Consider the following 13,094-nt stretch of genomic DNA (forward strand, 5'->3'; position numbering starts at 1 on the left):
ATACTGAGAGACACACACAGAGACAGGCAAACTAACAGGGACACATGCAGTGAGAGACACCCTCATCCAGGAAGAGACACACACTCATGAGCGCAAGACACAAGACACACACAGAGGGAGAGAAACTTAAACACAGAGAGTGAGACACACATTCACACACTGAGAGAGAGACACAGTGAGAAAGACACAAAGACACTACCAAGGAGACCCACAACACTGAGGCAGACACACAATGAGACAAACACACACATAGAAAGACACACTGGGAGACACACAGAGACATTGGGAGAGTCACACAGAGACACACACACACACTGAAAGGGACACACACACTGAGAGTTAGACATGCACAATGAGAGACAGACAAATACACACACTGAAAAAACCACACACAAGAGAGAGATGCTCACACTCACACTGAGAGAGACACACATAGAGACACACACAGAGACACACAGAGACATGCAAACTGAGAGGGACACACACATTGAGAGACATACACACACACACAGAGGCAGACACACACACGCTAAGAACCAGACACACAATGAGAGAGACACACACTGTGGGAGAGAGAAAAACACACTGAGAGACACACATACTGATAGAAACACACAGAGACAGGGAAACTAACAGGGACACACACACTGAGAGACACCCTCATCCAGGAAGAGACACACACTCCTGAGAGAAAGACACACACACACACACACACACACAGACTGAGGGAAAGAAACTTAAACACAGAGAGTGAGACACACATTCACACGTTGAGAGAAAGAGACACACACAACTTACAGGGGGAGATACACACATTGATAAACACACACAGACACTATGAAAGAGACCCACAACACTGAGGCAGACACACAAGGAGACAGAAACACACATGGAGAGAGGGACACAGTGGGAGACACACAAATAGAGACATTGTGAGAGTCACACAGAGACTCACACAGAGAGACACACACACTGAAAGGGACACACACACTGAGAGTTAGCCAGGCACACTGAGAGAGACAGATACACAAACACACACACTGAAAAAGACACACACAAGAGACAGACCCTCACTGTGAAAGTGTGAACACAAAACATACAGAGACACACACTGAGAGAGAGAGAGACAACCACACTGAGAAGGAGAAACACACAGAGACACAGACAGACATTGAGAGAGACATACACATTCAGAGTCACAAATCATGAGAGACCCACAGAGAGAGACACAGAGACACACACACAGAGAGACATACACATACAGGGAGACACACACACACTGAGAGACACACCACACTGAAAGATACATACACAGTGAGAGAGCATCACAAACACTGAGAAACACACACAGAGACACATGCAGACACACAACTGAGAGATACACATACTGCGAGATATACCCTCATATATAGAGAAACACAAAAACACGGACTCACACTGAGAGAGACACACGCTGAGAGAGAGACACACAGGGAGAGAGACATACACACTGAGAGAAAGTCACAAACACTGAGAAACACACACACAGACACATATAGACACACAATTGAGAGATGCACACACTGACAGACATACCCTTAGAGAGAGAGAAAAACAAAAACATGGACACACACACCCTTACAACAAGACAGATTCACATTGAGAGTGACACACACACTGAGAGAGACACACACATGGAGAGAGACATACATACTGAGAGTCACAAACACTGAGAAACACACACACAGACACACAGCTGAGAGATACACACTGAGAGACATACCCTTACAGAGAGAGAAAAACTAAAAAGAGGACACACACACACTGAGAACATGAGACTTACACTGAGAGAGACTCACACACTGAGAGAGATACACACATGGAGAGAGACATACACACTGAGAGACAGTCACAAACACTGAGAAATACACACACAGACACATACAGACACAATTGAGAGATACACACACTGTGAGATATACCCTTAGAGAGAGAGAAAAACAAAAACACAGAAACATACACACACGGAGAACAAGACAGACTCATACTGAAAGACACACAAATACTGACAGAGACACACACACTGAGAGACATACACATACAGAGAGAGACATCCACAAACATGCTAAGAACCAGACATACTCACAATGAGAGAGAGACACACTGAGAGAGAGAGAAAAACACAGAGAGACCCACATACTGAGAGACCCACATACTGAGACACACACAGAGACACACAGAGACACACAGAGACACACAGAGACAGGCAAACTGAAAGCGACACACACACTGAGAGACACCCTCTTCCAGGAAGAGACACACAATCCTGAGAGTAAGACACACACACACACACACACACTGAGGGAGAGAAATGCAAACACAGAGAGCGAGACACACATTCACACTCTGAGAGAGACACACACACGTAGAAAGAGACATGAACAACTTAGAGGGAGAGAAACACACATTGAGAAACACACAGACAGCACCAAAGCAACCCACAACACAGAGGCAGATACACAATGAGACAGAAACACACATATGGAGAGAGAGACACACACACAGAGACACACACACTGAAAGGGGCATACACACACAGAGTTAGCCATGCACACAGAGAGACAGACAAGCACGCACACACAGACACACACACAGACACACACACTGGGAAAGACACACACAAGAGAGAGACACCAACTGTGAAATAATGAACACACAACATACAGAGACACACACACTGAGAGACAGAGAGACATCCACACTGAGAAGTAGAAGCACACTGTGAGAAACACACACACTGAGAGGAACATACACACTGAGAGAGAGACACAAACATTGTGAGCCACACATAGTGACACATAGAGACACAAACACAGAAACACACACACAAACACACACACTTAGAGACATACACATACAGGGAGAGACACACACACACACTGAGAGAGACATCCACACTGAGAGACACACACACTGAGAGAGACTTAAATAATTCCAGAGAGTCACAAACACTGAGAGACGCAGAGACCCATAGAGACAGATGACGAACAGACACACATACTGAGAATCATACACATACAGAGATAGACACACACACACTGACACACACACACACTGAGAATCAGACACACTCACACTGAGAGAGACACACACACAGACACACAGAGACACACACTCAGAGAGAGAGGCACACACACTGAGAGAGAGACACACACACTGACAGACACCCTGATCCAGGAAGAGACACACACTCCTGAAAGCAAGTCTCACACACACACACATAGGGAGAGAAACTGAACCACAGAGTGCGAGATGCACATTCACACACTGAGAGACACACACACACACACTGAGAGAGAGACACACACAACTTAGAGGGAAAGACACACACATTGAGAAACACACACAGACACTAACAAAGAGACTCACAACACTGAGGCAGACACACAATGAGACAGAAACACACATGGAGAGGGAGACACACTGTGAGACACACAAACAGAGACATTGTGAGAGTCACACAGAGACACACACTGAGAGACACACACAATGAAAGGGACACACATGCTGAGAGTTGGCCATGCACACTGAGAGAGAGACACACACAAACACACACACTGAAAAAGATACAAGAGAGAGACACTCACTGTGAAAGTGTGAACACACAACTTACAGAGACACACACACTGAGAGACACATACACTGAGAGAGAGAGACAACCACACTGAGAAGGAGAAACACACAGTGAGAGACACACACAGACACTGAGAGAGACAAACACTCAGAGTCACAAACCATGAGAGACCCACACAGAGAGATAGAGAGATACACATATTGAGAGACACACACTGAGGGACATACACATACAGGGGGGCATACACACACTGAAAGAGACATACACACTGAGAGAGAGTCACAAACACTGAAAAACACACAGACACATACAGATACAAAACTGAGAGACACACACTAACAGACATACCCTTACAGAGAGAGAGAGAAAAAAAAACACAGACACACACACACACTGAGAACCAGACACATTCACACTGCGAGAGACACACACACTGAGAGAAAGACAAAAACACACTGAGAGAAACACACAGAGACACACAGAAACATACAAACTGAGACAGACACACACACTGAGAGACATACACATACAGAGAGAGGCACACATACACATGCTAAGAACTAGACACACTCACAATGAGAGAGACACACACACTGAGAGACATACACATAGAGAGGCACACACACATATGCTAGGAACTAGACAAACTCACAATGAGAGAGACACACTAGAGAGACACACCGAGAGGGAGGGAGAAAAACACACTGAGAGAAACACATAATGAGAGATACACACAGAGGCATACAGAGACAGTCAACTAACAGGGACACACACACTGAGAGACACCCTCATTCAGGAAGAGACACACACTCCTGAGAGCAAGACACACACACATACACACACACACTGAGGGAGAGAAACTTAAAGACAGAGAGCGAGACACACATTCACACTCTGAGAGAGACACAGACACACTGAGAGAGAGACATGCACAACTTAGAGGGAGAGACACACACATTGAAGACACACACAGACAGCACCAAAGAGACCCACAACACTGAGGCAGACACACAATGAGACAGAATCACACATATGGAGAGACGATACACTGGAGAGACAAACAGAGACACACACAGAGACACACACTGAAAGGGACACACACACTGAGTGTTAGCCATGCACACTGAGAGAGATAGACAAACACACACACACTGAAAAAGACACACACAAGAGAGAGACATTTACTGTTAAAGTGTGAACACACAACATACAAAGACACACACACACTGAGAGACAAACACACTGAGAGAGAGAGAGACATCGACACTGAGAAGGAGAAACACACTGTGAGAAACATACACTTAGAGAAACATACACACTGAGATAGAGACACAAACATCATGAGCCACACATAGTGACACATAGAGACACACACACAGATACACACACACACACACACACACACTTAGAGACAGACACATACAGAGAGTGATACACACACACACACACACACTGAGAGAGAGAGACATCCACACTGAGAGAGTGAAACACACACTGAGAGAGACTTAAATAATTCGAGAGAGTCACAAACTCTGAGAGACAAACACAGAGACACATAGAGACAGACAACAGACAGACACACACACTGAGAGTCATACACATACAGAGAGAGACACACACACACTGAAATACAAACACACACTTAGAATCAGACACATTCATGCACACACACACAAGAGAGAGACACCAACTGTGAAATAATGAACACACAACATACAGATATCCACACACACTGAGAGACACATACACTGAGAGAGAGAAGACATCCACACTGAGAAGAAGAAACACACTGTGAGAGACACAGAACTGAGAGAAACATACACTGTGAGCCACACTCAGTGACACATAGAGACACACACACACACAGAGACACACACACACACACTTAGAACATACAAATACAGAGAGAGAAACATAAACACACTGAGAGAAACACACACTGAGAGACATACACACTGACAGATTTATGCAATTCGAGAGAGTCACAAACACTCAGAGACTCACAGAGAGACACATAGAGACACACAATGAACAGACACACACACTGTGAGTCATACACATAGAGAGACACACACTCACACTGACACACACACAAGGAGAACCAAACTCATTCACACTGAGAGAGACACACAAAGAGGCACACAGAGACACACACACTCCAAGAGAGAGGAACACACTCTGACAGAGAGACACAAACACTGAGAAAGACACACACAGACACATACAGAACACAACTGAGAGATACACACACTGAGAGACATACCCTTAGAGAGAGAAAAAAACAAAAACATGGACACACATACACACTGAGAACCAGACACACTCACACTGAGACAGACACACATAATGAGAGAGAGAGAAAAACACACTGAGACACACACACAGGGACACACAGAGACATGCAAACTGAGAGGGACACACACACTGAGAGACATACACATACAGAGGGAGGAACACAAACACACACTAAGAACCAGACACACTCACGAGAGAGACACACTGAGAGAGACACACACTGAGAGAGAGACAAAAACACACTGAGAGACACACATACTGAGAGACACACACAGAGTCACACAGAGACAGGCAAACTAACAGGGACACACACACTGAGAGACACCCTCATCCAGGAAGAGACACATACTCCTGAACACAAGACACACACACAAACACAATGAGGGAGAGAAACTTAGTCACAGAGACCGAGACACACATTCACACACTGAGAGAGACACACACACACTGAGAGAGACACAGTTCAGTTCAGTTCAGTTGCTCAGTCATGTCCGACTCTTGGCGACCCCATGAATTGCAGCACGCCAAGCCTCCCTGTCCATCACCATCTCCCGGAGTTCACTCAGACTCACGTCCATCAAGTGCGTGATGCCATCCAGCCATCTCATCCTCTGTCGTCCACTTCTCCTCCTGCCGCCGATCCCTCCCAGCATCAGAGTCTTTTCCAATGAGTCAACTCTTCGCATGAGGTGGCCAAAGTACTGGAACTTCAGCTTTGGCATCATTCCTTCCAAAGAAACCCCAGGGTTGATCTCCTTCAGAATAGACTGGTTGGATCTCCTTGCAGTCCAAGGGACTCTCAAGAGTCTTCTCCAACACCACAGTTCAAAAGCATCAATTCTTTGGTGCTCAGCCTTCTTCACAGTCCAACTCTCACATCCATACATGACCACAGGAAAAACCATAGCCTTGACTAGATGGACCTTAGTCGGCAAAGTAATGTCTCTGCTTTTGAATATACTATCTAGGTTGGTCATAACTTTGCTTCCAAGGACTAAGCGTCTTTTAATTTCATGGCTGCAGTCACCATCTGCAGTGATTTTGGAGCCCCCAAAAATAAAGTCTGACACTGTTTCCACTGTTTCCCCATCTATTTGCTATGAAGTGATGGGACCGGATGCCATGATCTTCGTTTTCTGAATGTTGAGCTTTAAGCCAACTTTTTTCACTCTCCTCTTTCACTTTCATCTAGAGGCTTTTTAGCTCCTCTTCACTTTCTGCCATAAGGGTGGTGTCATCTGCATATCTGAGGTTATTGATATTTCTCCTGGCAATCTTGATTCCAGCTTGTGTTTCTTCCAGTCCAGCGTTTCTCATGATGTACTCTGCATATAAGTTAAATAAGCAGGGTGACAATATACAGCCTTGACGTACTCCTTTTCCTATTTGGAACCAGTCTGTTGTTCCACGTCCAGTTCTAACTGTTGCTTCCTGATCTGCGTACAGATTTCTCAAGAGGCAGGTCAGATGGTCTGGTATTCCTGTCTCTTTCAGAATTTTCCACAGTTTATTGTGATCCACACAGTCTAAGGCTTTGGCATAGTCAATGAAGCAGAAATAGATGTTTTCCTGGAACTCTCTTGCTTTTTCCATGATCCAGCAGATGTTGGCAATTTGATCTCTGGTTCCTCTGCCTTTTCTAAAACCAGCTTGAACATCAGGGAGTTCACAGTTCATGTAGTGGTGAAGCCTGGCTTGGAGAATTTTGAGCATTACTTTACTAGCATGTGAGATGAGTGCAATTGTGCGGTAGTTTGAGCATTCTTTGGCATTGCCTTTCTTTGGAATTGGAATGAAAACTGACCTTTTCCAGTCCTGTGGCCACTGCTGAGTTTTCCGAATTTGCTGGCATATTGAGTGTAGCACTTTCACAGCATCATCTTTCAGGATTTGAAACAGCTCACCTGGAACTCCATCACCTCCACTAGCTTTATTCATATTGATGCTTTCTAAGGCCCACTTGACTTCACATTCCACGATGTCTGGCTTGAGATTAGTGATCACATCATCATGATTATCTGGGTCGTGAAGATCTTTTTTGTACAGTTTGTCTGTGTATTCTTGCCACCTCTTCTTAATATCTTCTGCTTCTGTTAGGTCCCTACCATTTCTGTTCTTTATCGAGCCCATCTTTGCATGAAATGTTCCCTTGGTATCTCTAATTTTCTTGAAGTGATCTCTAGTTTTTCCCATTCTGTTGTTTTCCTCTATTTCTTCACATTGGTCACTGAAGAAGGCTTTCTTATCCCTTCTTGCTATTCTTTGGAACTCTGCATTCAGATGCTTATACCTTTCCTTTTATCCTTTGCTTTTCGCCTCTCTTCTTTTCACAGCTATTTGTAAGGCCTCCCTAGACAGCCATTTTGCTTTTTGGCATTTCTTTTCCTTGGGGATGGTGTTGATCCCTGTCTTCTGTACAATGTCACGAACCTCATCCCATAGTTCTTCAGGCACTCTGTCTATCAGATCTAGGCCCTTAAATCTATTTCTCACTTCCACTGTATAATCATAAGGGATTTGATTTAGGTCATACCTGAATGGTCTAGCAGTTTTCCCTACTTTCTTCAATTTGAGTCTGAATTTTGTAGTAAGGAGTTCATGATCTGAGCCACAGTCAGCTCCTGGTCTTGTTTTTGTTGACTGTATAGAGCGTCTCCATCTTTGGAGACACTTGCACAACTTAGAGGGAGAGACACACACATTTAGCAAAATACAGACACTACGAAAGAGACCCACAACACTGAGGCAGACACACTATGAGAGAAAAACACACACATGGAGAGAAAGACACACTGGGAGACACACAAACAGAGACATTGTGAGAGTCACACAGAGACACACACTGAAAGGGACACACACACACTGAGAGTTAGCCATGCACACTGAGAGAGACTGACAAACACACACACACTGGGAAAGATACACACAAGATAGAAAGACCACCTGTGAACTAATGAACACACAACATACAGAGACAGACACACACTGAGAGACACACACACTGAGAGAGAGAAGACATCCACATTGGAAGCAGAAACACATTGTGAGAGACACAAACACTGAGAGAAACATACACACTGAGAGAGAGACACAAACATTGTGAGCCACACATAATGACACATAGAGTCACACACAGAGACACACACACACACACACACTTAGAGACATACACATACAGGGAGAGAGACACACACACTGAGAGAGAGATATCCACACTGAGAGAAACACACACTAAGAGACACACACACTAGAAATACTTAAATAATTCGAGAGAGTCAGAAACACTGAGAGACACACAAAGAGACACATAGAGACAGACTACGGACAGACACACACACTGAGAATCATACACATACAGAGAGACACACACACACACTGACACAATGACTCACACTGAGAATCAGACACATTCACACTGAGAGAGAAGCACAGAGACACAAACACTCAGAGAGACAGGCACACACACTGAGAGAGAGACACACACAATGATAGAGAACCCCACCACACTGAAAGACACACTCACATTGAGAGAGACACACACAATATATGAGAGTAGACACATACACTGCATAAGTTTGAACACAAAACATACAGAAACACACACTCATTGAGAAAGACACACACAGTACAACAGAGAGACATCCACAATGAGAGAGAGAAACACACAGTGAGAGACACACACAGACACTGAGAGAGACATACACAATCAGAATGCACACACCATGAGAGATATACACAGAGAGACATAGAGATACACACAGTGAGAGACAAACACACTGAGAGACATACACATACAGAGAGAGACACACACACACTGAAAGAGACATACACACTGAGAGAGAGTCACAAACACAAAACACACACAGACACATACACACACACAACTGAGAGATACACACACTGTGAGACATACCCTTACAGAGAGAGAAAAACAAAAATAATGGACACACACCCTGAGAACCAGACACACTCACCTTGGGAGAGACACATACTGAGAGAGGGAAAAAACACTGTGAGAGACACACACAGAGACACACACACTCAGAGAGAGAGGCACACACACTGAGAGAGACACACACACTCTGAGAGAGAACACCATCACACTGAAAGATACACTCACACTGAGAGAGACACACACTATGAGACTAGAGACACTCACTGTGTAAGATTGAACACAAAACATACAGAAACACACACTCATTGAGAAAGACACACACACACATTGAGAAAGAGAGACATCCACAATGAGAGAGAGAAACACACAGTGAGAGACACACACAGACACTGAGAGAGACATACACAGTCAGAGTCACACACCATGAGAGACCCACACAGAGTGACATAGAGACACACACAGTGAGAGACATACACATACATAGAAAGACACACAGTGAGAGACACACACACTGAAAGAGACATACACACTGAGAGAGAGTGACAAACACTGAGCAACACACACACAGTCACATACAGACACACAACTGAGAGATACACACACTGAGAGACATACCCTTACAGAGAGAGAAAAACAAAAACACACAAACACACACTATTAATCAGACACACTCACACTGAGAGACACACACTGAGAGAGAGACAAAAACACACTGAGAAACACTCACAGAGACACACAGAGACATGCAAACTGAGAGGGACACACAGACTGAGAGACACACACACTGAGAGACATACACATACAGAGAGAGGCACATACTACACGCTAAGAACCAGACACACTCACAATGAGAGAGACACACTGAGAGAGAAACACACTGAGAGACATACACATACAGAGAGAGGCACACACTACATGCTAAGAACCAGACACACTCACAATGAGAGAGACACACACTGAGAGAGAAAGAAAAACACATAAGAGACACACATACTGAGAGACATGACCAGAGACACACAGAGACAGGCAAACTGAAATGGACACACACACTGAGAGACACCCTCATCCAGGAAGAGACACACACTCCTGAGAGCAAGACACACACACACACTGAGAGAGAGAAAGTTAAACACAGAGAGAGAAACACACATTCACACATTGAGAGAGAGAGACACACACACACAGAGAGACACACACAACTTAGAGGGAGAGACATCCACATTGAGAAACAAAAACAGACACTATGAAAGAGACCCACAACACTGAGGCAGACACACAATGAGACAGAAACACACACATGGAGAGAGAGACACACTTGGAGACACACAAACAGTGACATTGTGAGAGTCACACAGAGACAGACACACCCAGAGACACACACACTGAAAGGAACACACACACACTGAGAGTTAGCCATGCACTCTGAGAGAGACAGACAAACACACACACACACTGAGAAAGACACACAATGGAGAGACACTCAATGTGAAAGTGTGAACACAACACATACAGAGACACACACACACTGAGAGACACGCACACTGAGAGAGAGAGACATTCACACTGAGAAAAGAAACATACTGTGAGAAACACACACACTGAGAGAAACATACACACTGAGAGAGAGACACAAATATTGTGAGCCACACATAGTGACACATAGACTCACACACACAGAGACACACACACACACACACACACACACACTTAGAGACATACACATACAGAGAGAGACACACACACACTGAAAGAGACACATCCACCTTGAGAGAGAGAAACACACACTGAAAGACACACACAGAGACTTAAATAATTCGAGAGAGTCACAAACACAGAGAGACACACAGAGAAACTTACAGACAAAAAATGGACAGACACACTGAGAGCCATACACATACAGAGAGAGACACATGCACACTGACACACACACACACCTGATAATCAGACACACTCACACTGAGAGAGACACACACAGAGACCCACAGAGACACACACTCAGAGAGAGAGGCACACACACTCAGAGAGAGAGGCACACACACTGAGAGAGACACACACACACTGAGAGAGAGAGAGAGAAAAACACACTGAGAGCCACACATACTGAGAGACACACAGAGAAACACACAGAGACAGGCAAACTGACAAGGACACACACACTGAGAGACACCCTCATCCAGGAAGAGACACACACTCCTTGGAGCAAGACACACACACATACACACACACACTGAGGGAGAGAAACTTAAAGACACAGAGCGAGACACACATTCACACATTGAGAGAGACACACACACTGAGAGACATGCACAACTTTGAGGGGGAGACACACACATTGAGCAACACACAGACACTACAAAAGAGACGCACAACACTGAGGCAGATGCAAAATGAGACAGAAACACACACATGGAAAGAGATACACTGGGAGACACACAAACAGAGACATTGTGAGAGTCACACAGAGACACACACACTGAAAGGGAAACACACACCCTGAGAGTTATCCATGCACACTGAGACACACACACACACACACACACACACACACACACACTGGGAAAGACACATACAAGGGAGAGACACCAACTGTGAAATAATGAACACACAACATACAGAGACACAGACACTAAGAGAGAGAGAGACATCCACACTGAGAAGGAGAAACACACTGTGAGAGACACAGAAACTGAGAGAGACATACAGTGTGAGCCACACTCAGTGACACATAGAGACACACACACAGACATACACATACACTCACACACGTAGAAGATACAAATACAGAGAGAGAAACAGACACACACTGAGAGGGAGAAACACACACTGAGAGACACACACACTGACAGACTTAAACACTTCGAGAGAGTCACAAACACTGAGAGACACACACAGAGACCCATAGAGACACACAATGAACAGACACAACACACACACTGTTAGTCATACACATACAGAGAGAGAAAGACACACGCACACTGACACACACACACACTGAGAACCAGACACATTAACACTGAGATAGACACACAGAGAGACACAAGAGACACATACACACCAAGAGAGAGGCACAAACACTAAGAGAGAGACACACGCACTGAGAGAGATATACACACTGAGAGTGCATCACAAACACTGACAAACACACACTGAGACACATACAGACACACAATTGACAGATACACACACTGAGAAACATACCCTTACAGAGAGAGGAAAACTAATACACGGGCACACACACCCAGAGGAAAAGACAGACTCACACTGAGAGAGACACACAAACACACTGACAGA

This window comes from Ovis aries, chromosome X, assembly GCF_016772045.2.
Source record: "Ovis aries strain OAR_USU_Benz2616 breed Rambouillet chromosome X, ARS-UI_Ramb_v3.0, whole genome shotgun sequence".
NCBI classification, from domain to species: Eukaryota; Metazoa; Chordata; class Mammalia; order Artiodactyla; family Bovidae; genus Ovis; species Ovis aries.